The sequence below is a fragment of the Somniosus microcephalus genome, chromosome 28, assembly GCF_052327205.1.
Source record: "Somniosus microcephalus isolate GS21.2 chromosome 28, FLI_Smic_1.0, whole genome shotgun sequence".
Lineage (NCBI taxonomy): Eukaryota > Metazoa > Chordata > Chondrichthyes > Squaliformes > Somniosidae > Somniosus > Somniosus microcephalus.
Window position 1 is genome coordinate 25,452,725 of NC_141014.1, and position 14,796 is coordinate 25,467,520.

Here is a 14,796-nt window from a genome sequence, read left to right on the forward strand (position 1 = left end):
TGGCGACGCCTGTTGCCCCCTCTGCGTCTAGCCAGGGCTGCCACTCTCTCACGGCGTCTGTAAGCCCTTCCGGCACAAGGCTGAAACTCAGCGTTGGCACCCAATGCAGCCCCCATTATATGCTGGCAAACACTGAGATCTCAATGAAGGCAACGAGAATTGCACAGCTCTGGCCTGAGCCAAAAATACCTGTCCTAGTGTTGGGCCAAAGCAGTAAGCTCTCCTCCTTGGTCTCTCTCCAAAAATCCGTTGCACAAGAGTGAATGCTGCAAAATGGCTGCCATTTATAGTGCAGGGTAAGTGCCCTTTAATTTGCGCTCCCCGCGGCCCACCTCGGCTGTGTACCGTTCCACTTCACAGTCGTTAGGGCCGCCCGGCGCACAATGGGGCGGCGCGAGTGAAGTTCCGGTTCCGGGCGCACAAAGGGCGTTGCACGACGAAATGACGTCATGATCTGCGCGCGCAGCAGGGCGTGCGCTAAGACTTTGCGCCGGCGCTAAATGTCTACTGAAGTTGGGGCGAGGCGCAGATCGAGCTGCGCCCGGGCGCTAAGCGCCTAGCGCTCGAGATCTACTCCTCCTAAGGCGCTAACAGCTGGCGCGCCCAACTGAATTTCTAGGCCATTGTTTCTAAAAGAGGTGGCTGAAGAGATAGTGGGTGCATTAGTTTTGAGGGTTGTGAATCTTTGGAATTATCTAGCCCAGAGGATGCTCAGTCTATGAATATGTTGAAGACTGAGATTGATAGATTTTTGGGCTCTAGGGGAATCAAGGGATCTGGGGATTGGGTGGGAAAGTGGAGTTGAGGTCGATGATCATCCATGATCTTATTGAATGGCGGGGCAGGCTCGAGGGGCCGTATGGCCTACTCCAGCTCCTAATTCTTATGTTCTTATGTTATGTTGATCTTCCAAAATTCCCTAGATTCTGGAACGGTCCCAACGGATTGGAAGGTCGCAAATGTAACACCGCTATTCAAGAAAGGAGGGAGAGGAGTAAGGATGTCTTACTACAGTTATACAGGGCCTTGGTGAGACCACACCTGGAGTACTGGGTGCAGTTTTGGTCCCCTTACCTAAGAAAGGATATACTTGCCATAGAGGGAGTGCAGCAAAGGTTCACCAGACTGATTCCTGGGATGGCAGGACTGTCGTATGAGGAGAGATTGGGTCGACTAGGCCTGTATTCACTAGAGTTTAGAAGAACGAGAGGGGATCTCATTGAAACGTATAAAATTCTGACAGGGCTAGACAGATGCAGGGAGGATCTTTCCACTGGCTCGGGGGGTCTAGAACGAGGGGTCACAGTCTCAGGATACGGGGTAGGACATTTAGGACTCCGAGGGTGGTGAACCTGTGGCATTCTCTACCACAGAAGGCTGTGGAGGCCAAGTCACTGAATATATTTAAGAAGGAGATAGATAGATTTCTGGACACAAAAGGCATCAAGATGTATGGGGAGAGAGCGGGAATATGGTATTGAGATAGAGGATCAGCCATGATCACATTGAATGGCGGAGCAGGCTTGAAGGGCCGATTGGCCGACTCCTGCTCCTATTTTTCTATGAGAGAGAAAACAGGGAACTACAGGCCAGTTAGCCTGACATCAGTTGTCGGAAAAATGCTGGAATCCATTGTTAAGGAAGTGGTGACAAGGCACTTAGAAAATCCTAACATGATTAGGCAGAGTCAACATGGTTTTATGAAAGGGAAATCGTGTTTGACAAGTTTATTAGAGTTTTTTGAGGGTGTAACAAGCAGGGTAGATAAAGGGGAACCAGTGGATGTAGTATATTTGGAATTCCAAAAGGCATTCGATAAAGTGCCACATAAAAGGTTATTACACAAGATTAGGGCTCATGGGGTTGGGGGTAATATAGTAACATGGATAGAGGGTTGGTTAACAGACAGAAAACAGAGAGTAGGGATAAACAGATCTTTTTCATGTTGGCAGGCTGTAACTAGTGGGCTGCCACAAGGATCAGTGTTGGGGCCTCAGCTATTTACAATCTGTATTAATGACCTAGATGAAGGGACCGAGTGTAATGTATCCAAGTTTGCTGATGATACAAAGCTAGGTGGGACAGTGAGCTGTGAGGAGAACACAAAGGGCTCGACTTTTATAGAGGAGGCGGGTTGAGGGCGGGCCCGCTGCTTGGCAGCTTTTGGACTCGCTCCCGCCTGCCGCTAGCCCACAGTTCCGATTTTTGCTTCATTGGCCTCGATACGGCCGACGTGCGGGTCCCTCCAGACAGTTGCTTGGAGCTTGTCAGTTTCTCACGTCTGATGATGCGTTTCTGGAGTAAAAATTTAAAGGGGCCACGTCCCCTTTGCAAAAATGTAACTGGAATGTCTTGGTGCTGTATTATCTAGAAAGGGGAGTTGACAGCGGCTGGTGTGAACACAAATAGTTGAATTAAATTGCTGGTCATATTATTCCAGAAAGACATTTATGATTTTTTAAATCTATCAATGTAGTATGTGACTATGAAATGAAACAGATGTGTTCCAATCATTGGCTTAGTGATATTAATGCTTTTTTCTCTGAAAGGTGCTGGGAGCTGCAGGAATGGGAGCCCCCAAAAACTAAGGCTGCACCCAGGTTCAATGAGGGCTCTCTCCATGCTCTTGCTGAGGGAGTTAGAGGACGTCAGGAGGTCCTCTTCTCTGGAAACGGAAGGAGGAGGGCCTCCTCAGCAAACCAAGGCAGCTTGGCTGCAAATTGCTGAGGAGGTGAGCTCGAGGTCTGTGTGCAGACGCACATGGGTTTAGTGTCGAAAATGGTTTAATGATCTGCTGAGGTCACCTACAGTGTGGCCTCTGAGTTCAGGGAAATGGAAGTTCAAGAGTGAGGGCTCGGGGCGATTTCCATGTACAATGTTGGTGGTGACACTGAGCACAAACCACCGTTTATTGGACAGATGGTGCCTGGGGTTTGAGACTGTCGGACTTATATTCATCTCCATGTGCCGGCCACCTGTGGTTGAAGCATAAGCTTACGTGAATCTGGCATGGATGAGTGCATCCCTTGCCTGACAGCCAGCAATGTACTTTGCCTGATACTGGATTGGCCACATCTGGCCCCGCAAGGCGTCGCTCCCCGTCCTCATCCTCATCCTCTTCCTCATCATCTTCCTCCGAGGAGGCTGTGTACTGAGCCACTTGTTCATGCAGCAGCACTAAGCCGCGTTGCTGTGCGATGTTGTGCAGGGCACAGCAGACCACGACGATTCTGGACACCCTGGCTGGTGCATACTGCACGGCTTCTCCAGATCTGTCTAGGTATCGGAAGCGCTTTTTGAGCAAGCCGATGGTTTGCTCGATGATGCTCCTGTTGGATATGTGGCTCAAATTGTACCGCTCCTCAGCATCGTTTGATGGCCCCCTCATCGGTGTCATAAGCTACTTTTTCAGGGGATAGCCCTTGTCGCCAAGCAGCCATCCGGAAAGTTGGGTTGGCGGATGGAAGTGCTGAGGCACGGTAGACTGGCACAGGGTGAAGGAGTCATAGCAACTGCCAGGGTACTTCGCGCAAACATGCAGGATGATCTTCTTGTGGTTACACACCAGCTGGATGTTCAGGGGGTGGAAGCCCTTGCGGTTGACAAATACAGCTGGGTTGGGACAGGGGGCCCTAATGACTACATGTGTGCAGTCAATGATGCCCTGCACCATTGGCAAGCCTGCCATATTGGCAAAGCCAACAGCACGCGCCGTCACACTTGGGCCATCCGTACTGTCGGAGGGGCAGTACTCAGGGAGCGCTGCACTGTCAGAGGAGCAGTACTGAGGGAGCGCCGCACTGTCGGAGGGGCAGTACTGAGGGAGCGCTGCACTGACAGAGGGGCAGTACTCAGGGAGCGCTGCACTGTCGAGGGGCAGTACTGAGGGAGCGCCGCACTGTCGGAGGGGCAGTACTGAGGGAGTGCCGCACTGTCGGAGGGGCAGTACTGAGGGAGCGTCGCACTGTCGGAGGGGCAGTACTGAGGGAGCGCCGCACTGTCGGAGGGCAGTACTGAGGGAGCGCCGCACTGTCGGAGGGGCAGTACTGAGGGAGCGTCGCACTGTCGGAGGGGCAGTACTGAGGGAGCGCCGCACTGTCGGAGGGCAGTACTGAGGGAGCGCCGCACTGTCGGAGGGCAGTACTGAGGGAGTGCTGCACTGTCGGAGGGGCGGTACTGAGGGGGCGCTGCACTGTCGGCGGGGCAGTACTGAGGGAGCGCTGCACTGTCGGAGGGGCAGTACTGAGGGAGTGCTGCACAGTCGGAGGGGCAGTACTGAGGGAGCGCCATACTGTCGGAGGGGCAGTACTGAGGGAGCGCTGCACTGTCAGAGGGTCAGTATCTATGTCCGAAAGCGCACCAGAGCCAGTGAAGTACTTTTGAAGTGTAGTCAATGTTGCAATGTAGGAAATCCAGATAATCTGTTTTTAGTGATGTTGGTTGAGGGATAAATATTGACCCAGGACACAGGGGATAACTCTCCTGCCCTTCTTCGAAATAGTGCCATCGGATCTTTTACATCCACCTGAGCGGGTAGACATGAGATTTAACATCTCATCAAGATGATGGCACCTCAGACAGTGCAGCACTCCCTCAGTACTGCACCGGGAGTGGGACTTGAACCCACAACCTTCTGACTCAGAGGCAAGCGTGCTGCCCACTGAGCCACAGCTGACACAGTAAGGATTCTTTTACTGAGAGACATTGTCAAGTTTCGCATTTGAAGAATGGTCACTTAGGCATGGTCCTCGCATCCATGGAAATAAACCACAGCATCAGTCAAAGTTGTTTAGTAGAGGGGAACGGGACAAAGAGACAATTGTACAAAGCAGAAACGATGGATATGGTTAAGTCATTGAAACAGCTTTTTAAAACACCATCCTTTCTTTCTCTTTCAGCCGCAGATCAACTTGATGCTGATCCTACCTCCAATCGTCTTCCTTTTCTCTGCTGAAGGTGGTGGCTCAGGCTGTAGAAGAGACCTTTGGGTATTGACCCTCCTCCAGTACCTGGACCTTAGAGGGACATCAAAGCTAAGCCTGGTCCTGTCCAAAGTTGACATCCACACATGCTCATCTTTTGGTAGTTATCGCTAGATAGCGATCAAGAATGGGACCCCTTTGCTATCTTTTCCCATTTCAAACCACACACACTGATTCCAGTTACAGTATCCCAGCTTGGATCTACTAACTCAACAACAATAACTACAACAACTTATTATATTTATATAGCACCCATAACGTAGTAAAATATCCCAAGGTGCTTCACAGGAGCGTTATCAAACAATATTTGACACCGAGCCACATAAGGAGATAATGGCCCAGTAATTCCTCTCCCAACGCGTGAGTATGGACGGGGTACTCACGCGTGTGCCCGGAGGAATTGCCGGTTTTCAGCATGCACAGCGCATGCGGGGAAAACCGGCATTTCCTGTCCTCTGACCCAAGGGGTTAAGAGGCTGAACGCGTGCGACTGCACAGGCAGCGCGTGCGACTTGGATTTCCTTTATTTTTAGAGAGTTGCGCATGTGTAAAGGCCTCCGGTTTTTACGCATTGAAAAACCACACGTAAGTACTTAGTTTTACAGGTAAGTGGTCTATTAATACAATTTATAAAAAAATTTTCCACAGGTTTATTATTTTTAAAGAATTTACAGTAAGGTAAGTTTAGTTTTAGCCCCGATTTTTTATATAATAATTTTTTTCAAATTTTAAAATTATTGTTTAAAATAGTTTTTTTTACAGTTAGTAATGGTTCATTTAAGTAGTGCAATGTTTTTTTAAATTTTCTTTCTAGTTTAAGTAGTGTTTTGGGGCCAGGAGTTTTCATGAGTTTGACAGCTCTCACTATCAAACTCATGAATGAACTTTTGCAACCTCCCATTGGTTGCCCTGTGCTCACGTGATCCCAGCCGGCTCATCGCACTAAGTACGCCGCTGGGTCACGCACGCACAGCGCGGCAGGATCTCAAGCGGGCCAGTGAGAGGAAATGCAATGCGGGCCAGGATTGAAATGTCAGCGCGCCGGGTAAGTGCACATCGGGGGCTTGCACGCGCGGCAAGCTCCCGATCCTAATTTCAGGGCCATTAGGGCAGGTGACCAAAAGCTTGGTCAAAGAAGTAGGTTTGAAGGAGCATCTTAAAGGAGGAGAGAGAGGAGGAGAGGTTTAGGGAGGAAATTCCAGAGCTCAGGCCCTAGGCAGCTGAAGACACGGCCACCAATGGTGGAGCGATTAAAATCGGGGATGCTCAAGAGGCCAGAACTGGAAGTGCGCAGGTATCTCGGGGACTTGAAGGGCTGGAGGAGTTTACTGAAATAGGGAGCAACAAGCCTACTTTAATTTCATTGGGGCAGCTAGCTGCGTGCAAAATGGCCAACCAAATTTGCCTGCACAACAATAGTCATCACACTTCAAAGTAATTCATTGTATGTGATGTGGCTCTGAGGCATTTCCTAGATACGTGATAAGACAATGTATAACTGCAAGTTTTCCTTTATAAGAACATAAAAACATAAGCACATAAGAAGTAGGAGCAGGAGTAGGCCATACAGCCCTCGGGCCTGCTCCGCCATTCAATAGGATCATGGCTGATCCGAACCTAGACTCACGTCCACTTCCCTGCCCGCTCCCCGTAACCCTTAATTCCCTTATCAGCTAGGAAACTGTCTATCTCCGTTTTAAATTTATTTAATGTCGCAGCTTCCACAGCTCTCTGAGGTAGCAAATTCCATAGATTTACTACCCTCTGAGTGAAGACGTTTCTCCTCATCACAGTTTTGAAACGGCAGCCCCTTATTCTAAGATTATGCCCCCTAATTCTAGTCTCACCCAACAGTGGAAACATCCTCCCCCGCATCCACCCGATCAAGCCCCCTCACAATCTTATATGTTTCGATAAGATCGCCTCTCATTCTTCTGAATTCCAATGAGTAGAGGCCCAACCTACTCAACCTTTGCTCATAAGTCAACCCCCTCATCTCCGGAATCAGCAATATTTTTAATGTAATAAGACAACACGATGAATGGAAAGTTGGGAGAGCAGCCTATTGGCCAGCTGTGCCAGTTAGTAACTGGCAGAAGCCTGGGCGAAGGGATTATCTACCCATTTGGCAACAGACGGGACAATCTAGAGAGAGTGCAGATAGGAAAGAAAAGGACTAAGTAAGTGGAGAAAAATATTAAAGCATCTTAAGACGGTCTTGAGAATGTGGTTAATGGGTAACTACAGCTAACACTTCTTGTCGGAGATACGTCAATATATGGTTATAACCAGAGGAAATCGAGCAAGAGTTAAACCTTCTTATCAGCCACTGTAAAGTCCAAAACAAACAACCCAGACATCAAGGTGTGATATATTGGGTGGAGGCCCACCACGAAAAGATAAACAGAGGAGAAACTGGTCCAGATGGTTTGCATCCCAGGTTGCTAAATGAACTGGGGGAGGAGATAGCGGAAAGGCTTGCCATAATTTTCCAATCTTCCCTAGATGCGGGGGAGGTGCCTGAGAATTGGAACGTGGCAAATGTGACACCATTGTTCAAGAAAGGGTGTAAGGACAATTCTAGTAACTACAGGCCGGTCAGTTTAACATCAGTGGTGGGTAAAGTTTTAGAAACAATAATCAAGGAAAAAATTAACGAGCACTTGGAGAGGTTTAAGCTAATTAAGGAGAGCCAACACGGATTTGTAAAAGGCAGATCGTGTTCTAATTGAATTTTTTGATGAAGTAACAGGGAGTATTGATGAAGGGAATGCAATGGATGTTGTCTACATGGATTTTAGGAAGGCATTTGACAAAGTACCACATAGAAAGCTGGTTAACAAAATTGAGGCTCATGGAATAGGTGGGTCAGTGGCAGCTTGGATAAGGAATTGGCTTAAGGCCAGAAAACAGCGAGTTGTGGTAAATGGCTGTTTTTCAGATTGGAGGATGGTAGACAGTGGTGTTCCCCAAGGGTCAGTGCTGGGGCCACTGCTTTTTTTGATATATATAAATGACCTGGATATTGGAATACAGAGTAGAATTTCTAAATTTGCCGATGACACCAAACTTGGGGGTGTGGCAAACAGTGAGGATGATATCAATCGACTGCAACAGGACATAGAAAGGCTAACAGAATGGGCGGACAAGTGGCAGATGGAATTTAATACAGAGAAGTATGAGGTGATGCATTTTGGCAGAAGGAACCGGGAGAGGCAATATACATTTAATGGCACAGTTTTAAAGAGTGTGCAGGGACAGAGGAACCTGGGAGTTAATGTGAATAGGTCCCTGAGGTGGCGGGACATATTGAGAGAGTGGTTAGCAAAGCATATGGGATCTTGTGCTTCATAAATAGAGGTACAGGAAACTTTGGTTTATCCGGAGGTTGTATGTCCGGAATACTCGATCTAACGGCAAAAATCAGGAGCCATTTTCTGTAAGTTTTTTTAGATCTCATTCTTTTTTTTTCCCAGTCAGCCACTGCAAGGTCTGTAGCTATAGCAACAGCTTCAGCTAGAGACACTTGCAGCTGCAGACGACTCTTTAGAAGCTGTTGCTAAGCAACAGTGTTTGTTGTCAGATACGGAGATGAAAACCTCCATATGCTTCAACATTAACTTTGTATGTCTGGCAGTTTTGATAGATCGGCAACACGCCAGTCCCGTCGGTGCCGGATATCACAAAGTTTCCTGTATTGAGTGCAAAAGTAGAGAAGTTATGCTGAACCTTTATAAAGCGCTGGTTAGGCCACAACTGGAGTATAGCGTCCAGTTCTGGTCACCACACTTTAGGAAGGATGTGAAGGCCCTTGAGAGGGTGTAGAGGAGATTTACCAGAATGGTTCCGGGGATGGGGGATCTTAGCTACAAGGACAGGTTGGAGAAGCTGGATTTGTTTTCATTAGAGCAAAGGAGGTTGAGGGGTGATTTGACAGAGGTGTGCAAGATTATGACGGGTTTGGATAGGCTAGACGGGGAAAGGCTGTTCCCACTAGTTGATGGTACAAGGACTAGGGAACACAGATTGAAGGTTTTGGGCAAAACATACAGGGGGGATGTGAGGAAAAACTTTTTTGCGCAGGGAGTAGTGAGGGCCTGGAACTCGCTGCTGACAGAAGTGGTGGAAGCGGAGACACTCAGGCCTAGAAATTCAGTTGTTTGCGCCAGCCGCTAGCGCCTTAGGAGGAGGAGATGTGGGGCGCTAGGCGGCTAGCGGCCGGGCGCAGCGCGATCTGCGCCTCTCCCCAACTTCAGTAAAGATTTAGCGGCGGCACAAAGCCTTTGCGCGCGCTCAGCTGCGTGCGCAGATCCTGACGTCATTTCATCGTGCAACGCACTTTGTGCGCCCCAAACCGGAAATTCAGTGGCGCCGCCCTTCTTTGCGCCTGGCGCCCCCAGCGACTGGTAGAGGGGAACGGTTCCCAGTCGCTGCGGGGCGCGGGGGGCGCTATTTAAAGGGGACTCCTCCTGCAGTATAAGTGACAGCCATTTTGTGCCAATCCCTCTGTGTGAGAGACAGATATTTGGAGAGAGACAAAGGCAGAGAGCTTTCTGCTTTGACTCAGCGCTTGCACAGGTACTTGTGGCTTCAGGCCAGAGCTTTGCACTTGGATTTCACTTTCAGTGCCATAGCCTTGAGTCGCCACATATAATGGGGGCTGCAATGGGTGGAAACGTTGGCTTTCTGCATTGCATTCAGAGGGATCAGAGACACCGTGAGAGAGTGCCAGTCATGGCCAGACGGAGATTGGCCAACAGGCGTCGGCACAGGAGGCCTTACCCACCCAGGGTATACCGCCAGCAGTTCTCATATCTGAACATGTCTGAGGAGCAGTGTGTTCGGAGGATGCGGTTCAGAAGGGAGGTGGTCACTGAGATCTGCCACCTGCTTCGCAGAGATCTGCAGCCACAGCTGAGGAGCAAGACGTCTCTGTCAGTGGCAGTGAAGGTGACGGTGGCTCTCAACTTCGATGCCACTGGCTCCTTCCAATCCGCTACTGGGGACATTGCCAACATCTCCCAGTTCGCGGTACATTGCTGCACCGCCAGGTGAACAATGCCCTTTTCAGAAGGGGACGTCAGTACATCTCCTTCCCCATGACCCTGGACAAGCAGCAAGAGCGTGCAATCGGCTTTGGAAGAATAGCGGGCTTCCCCATGGTTGAGGGCGTAGAACTGATGAACCAGCAATGGTCAGGCCTTGCTTCAGGGCTGCAGTGTGCAGGGCATGGCAGCCAAACAAGTCGACCCTTCCCCTTTAAGAGCTGACCGGCGCCAGCCTGTCTGCCTTCATTGAGCAACTCGCCACACCTGCGCTGCGCCCGTCCTCGGTGTTAGCGCCCCGGATCGCCGGCTTAGCGCCTAATGATAGTCGTGCATCGCCTGCTTTAGCGCAGCAGCAACCTCTTGGGGCGATGCCATTGAATATCGGCGAAGGTGGCGCGAAGTTGCGCCGGGCGCAAACTTTAGCGGCCGCCAGGCTGTAGCGCCCCAAACGTGGCTATACTGAATTTCTAGGCCTCAATGTTTTAAAGGGGAGACTGGATAGGCACTTCAGGGAAATAAACTCGCAGGGCTACGGGGATAGAGCGGGGGAATGGGACTGACTGGATTGCTCTACAGAGAGCCGGCATGGACTTGATGGGCCGAATGGCACCTTCTGTGCCGTTATGACTCTATGACTAAACAGAGCCCAAGGCGACACAATGTTAAATCACTTCCCCCATTAATTGAAGACAGCAGTCCTTGAACACAAGATTACAGCTCTTTCCTAAATTTTCTAAATTTTTCCTCCTTTTCTTTTCTTTATTCATTCATGGGATCTGGGTGTCGCTGGCAAGTCCAGCATTTATTGCCTATCCCTAATTGCCCTCGAGAAGGTGGTGGTGAGCCGCCTTCTTGAACCGCTGCAGTCCGTGTGGTGAAGGTGCTCCCACAGTGCTGTTAGGGAGGGAGTTCCAGGATTTTGACCCAGCGACGATGAAGGAACGGCGACATACTTCTAAGTCGGGATGGCGTGTGACTTGGAGGGGAACTTGGAGGTGGTGGTGTTCCCACGCGCCTGCTGCCCTTGTCCTTCTAGGTGGTAGAGGTCACGGGTTTGGGAGGTGCTGCTCAAATCAAGTCTCTGCACTTTTCCTCTTTCTTTCTCTCTCTCTGCCCACAATGAATCCCGTGCCCTGCCTGGTCCTGTGTATCTGGTTCTCTTGTCTCTGCTTTTCTCAATACAGAAAGTTCAATAGGCACAAATATCTCTCCACCACCTCACTTAAGTGTCCCATCTAAGTGTGAGCCTAGATACTCCCTTAGGCTAGCCACCATGGTAGGAATCACAGGCCGGCCCAATACCACCTTAACCCAAAATCCACTTTGCAGTGAAAGCCACTGGATATCGATCAGGAGCAGGAACCGTGGATGATTCATTCCCCCCCTTTTTAGCCTGGGAGAACTGAAACGTCTTCGAACATGTCGACTACTATTCCAGGTGAGATCAGGTAAATCAGCACAGGCTGGGAACTGAACGGGGTCCTTACTGTAATTATACAGGCCCTGGTGAGACCACACCTGGAGTATTGAGTACAGTTTTGGTCTCCTTACCTAAGGAAGGATATACTTGCCATAGAGGGAGTGCAACAAAGGTTCACCAGACTGGTTCCTGGAATGAGGGGATTGTCCTATGAGGAGAGATTGAGTAAACTAGGCCTATATTCTCCAGAGTTTAGAAGAATGAGAGGTGATCTCATTGAAACATGCAAAATTCTTACAGGGCTTGACAGGGTAGATGCAGGGAGGATGTTTCCCCTTGCTGGGGAGTCCAGAACCAGGGGTCACAGTCTCAGAATAAGGGGTCGGCCATTTAGGACTGAGATGAGGAGAAATTTCTTCACTCAGAGGGTTGTGAATCTTTGGAATTCTCTACCCCAGAGGGCTGTGGAGGCTCAGTCATTGAGTATATTCAAAACTGAGGTCGATAGATTTTTGGGTATCAAGGGAGTCAAGGGGTATGAGGATAGGACAGGAAAGTGGAGATGAGGTAGAAGATCAGCCATGATGTTATTGAATGGCTTGAGGGGCCGAATGGCTGACTCCTGCTCTTACTTCTTATGTTCTTATGTTTGTGGCACAGGTGGCCCAGTCCCACACGGGACAGTGCAGTTACACATTGTGCCACTGGTGGCACTGTTATTAATTTCCATCCAAAAAGTACTTACCAGACAGTGAACGTAAGAACATAAGACGTAGGAGCAGGAGTCGGCCATTCGGCCCCTCGAACCTGCTCCTCCATTCAATAAGATCATGGCTGATCTGATCTTGGCCTCAACTCCACTTCCCTGCCGGCTTCCCATAACCCTCGACTCCCTTACTGTTCAAAAATCTGTCTCTCTCCATCTTAACTATTCAATGACCCAGCCTCCACAGCTCTCTGGGGAAGAGAATTCCAAAGATTCACGACCCTCAGAGAAGAAATTCCTCCTCATTTCTGATTTAAAAGGGTGCCCCCTTATTCTGAAATTATGCCCCCATAGTTCTAGATTCCCCCACGAGGGGAAACATCCTCTCTGCATCTACCCTGTCGAGCCCCTTCAGAATCTTATATGTTTCAATAAGATCCCCTCTCATTCTTCTAAACTCCAATGAGTATAGGCCCAACCTGCTCAACCTTTCCTCATAAGACAACCCCTTCATCTCCGGAATCAACCTCGTGAACCTTCTCTGAACTGCCTCCAATGCAAGTATATCCTTCCTTGAATAAGGAGACCAAAACTGTACGCAGTACTCCAGGTGTGGTCTCACCAACGCCCTGTACAGCTGTAACAGGACTTCCCTACTTTTATACTCCATTCCCTTTGCAATAAAGGCCAACATTCCTTTTGCCTTCCTAATTACTTGCTGTAACTGCATGCTAACTTTTTGTGATTCATGTACAAGGACACCCAGATCCCTCTGTACCTCAGCATTTTGTAATCTCTCCCCATTTAAATAACAATTTGCCTTTTTATTTTTCCTACCAAAGTGGATAACCTCGCATTTTCCCACATTAAACCCCATCTGCCAGATTTTTGCCCACTCACAGCCTATCTATATATCCCTTTGGAGACTCTTTGCGTCCTCCACACCAAGAATATGATTTGAACGGCGGGGGGAGGGAATCAGCGGTGAGCAGGATGTTTCAATGGAGGAAGCAAAGGTCAGCATTCCCGGGATTTCTAAGCTCAAAAACTAAAGGGTAGAAATTTTCCGGGGCCCGTTTTTCGGGCTCGAACGGAGAAGCCCCAGACCGGCCCGAAATTGGGCTCGAGCCTCACCTAACATATTCCAGCGGCCCTCCGCTACGTTCCGGGAGGGGATTTGGAGATCGCCAGGGCTGTAAAACCTCTCGCAAAAAACCCCCATGATGTTCCTCCCTTCTCTGCTTCACAGAATCTTCAGATGTGAACACTGAGAAGAATAAACACAGAGGCGACCGTAGCAACAAAGTCTACAAACATAAGAACATAAGAATTAGGAGCAGGAGTAGGCCATATGGCCCCTCGAGCCTGCTCTGCCATTCAATAAGATCGTGGCTGATCATCGACCTCAACTCCAGTTTCCTGGCCCGATCCCCATATCCCTTGTTTCCTGTAGAGTCCCAAAATAAGAACAGATGCCTGTATTGGCTCAGGATTCAGTAAAAATGTGATGGCAGCAGTTGGGTGATTGAGTCGGAAACATTGTTGCACAGTCTGAGTAGGAAGGTGGGCCTGACTGCCATTGCACCTCCTGTGTGGCCAATTGGTCATGGCTCTGCCATAAATAGTGGATTGACTGTTGTAACTTTTGATTACCAAAACTTGGAACAGAAAAAAATAAAAATACCTGTAAGTTAGCGGCCTCGGAGGCTGCTGAGGGAACCTGTCTCCTGCCCCGCTCATCAGCGACTAAGAGGGGGGGGGCCCTAATTAACTTATTGGAGGAGCCTAACACCAGTTACAGGCGTCTGCCTGGGACACCTATAAAATGGGCCCCGCGAACTTAGCAGCGGGACCAACACCTGTGCAGACTGGCCGTAGACCGTCCTACTGCTAAATCAGTATGTTTTACCCCCCTTTAACGCCCGGAAAATGGGCGCAATGTATGTCAACTTCTACTCCCCGAATGCTTTATGTCAAAATTGTAACTTTCAGGCCGTTTTGGTATTTTCGTCTTCTACTCTGTGCCATTTCTCTTGATTCCTGTTCGGTACAGAAATGCAGCCCGAACCTTTTCCTGTCTCTCTCTCTCTCTCTCTCTCTGCTGTGAAGCGCGACGGCGTTCTTATCATTCAGGAGCTCTGAAGCCACAGTTGCTCTTCAGGTCCAGAGGTCTCAGACCACGGACAGGCTTTTCCCGCCGATAAGAATGCTATTTTTTCCTGTGCGCTCTTGATGGTTTTCCCACATTTAATTCTTGTATTTCCCACAAGAGTGCAAAAAGAAAAGAAAGACTTGCATTTATATAGCGCCTTTCACGACCGCCAGACGTCCCAAAGTGCTTTACAGCCAATGAAGCACTTTTGAAGCGGAGTCGCTGCTGTAATGTGGGAAACGCGACAGCCAATTTGCGCACAGCAGGCTCCCACAAACAGCAATGTGATAATGACCAGAGAATCTGTTTTTGTAATGTTGGTTGAGGGATAAATATTGGCCCAGGACACCGGGGAGAACTCCCCTGCTCTTCTTCAAAATAGTGGCCGCGGGATCTTGTATGTCCACCTGAGAGGGCAGATGGGGCCTCGGTTTAACGTCTCATCCGAAAGACGGCACTTCCGACAGTGCAGCCCTCCCTCAGTACTG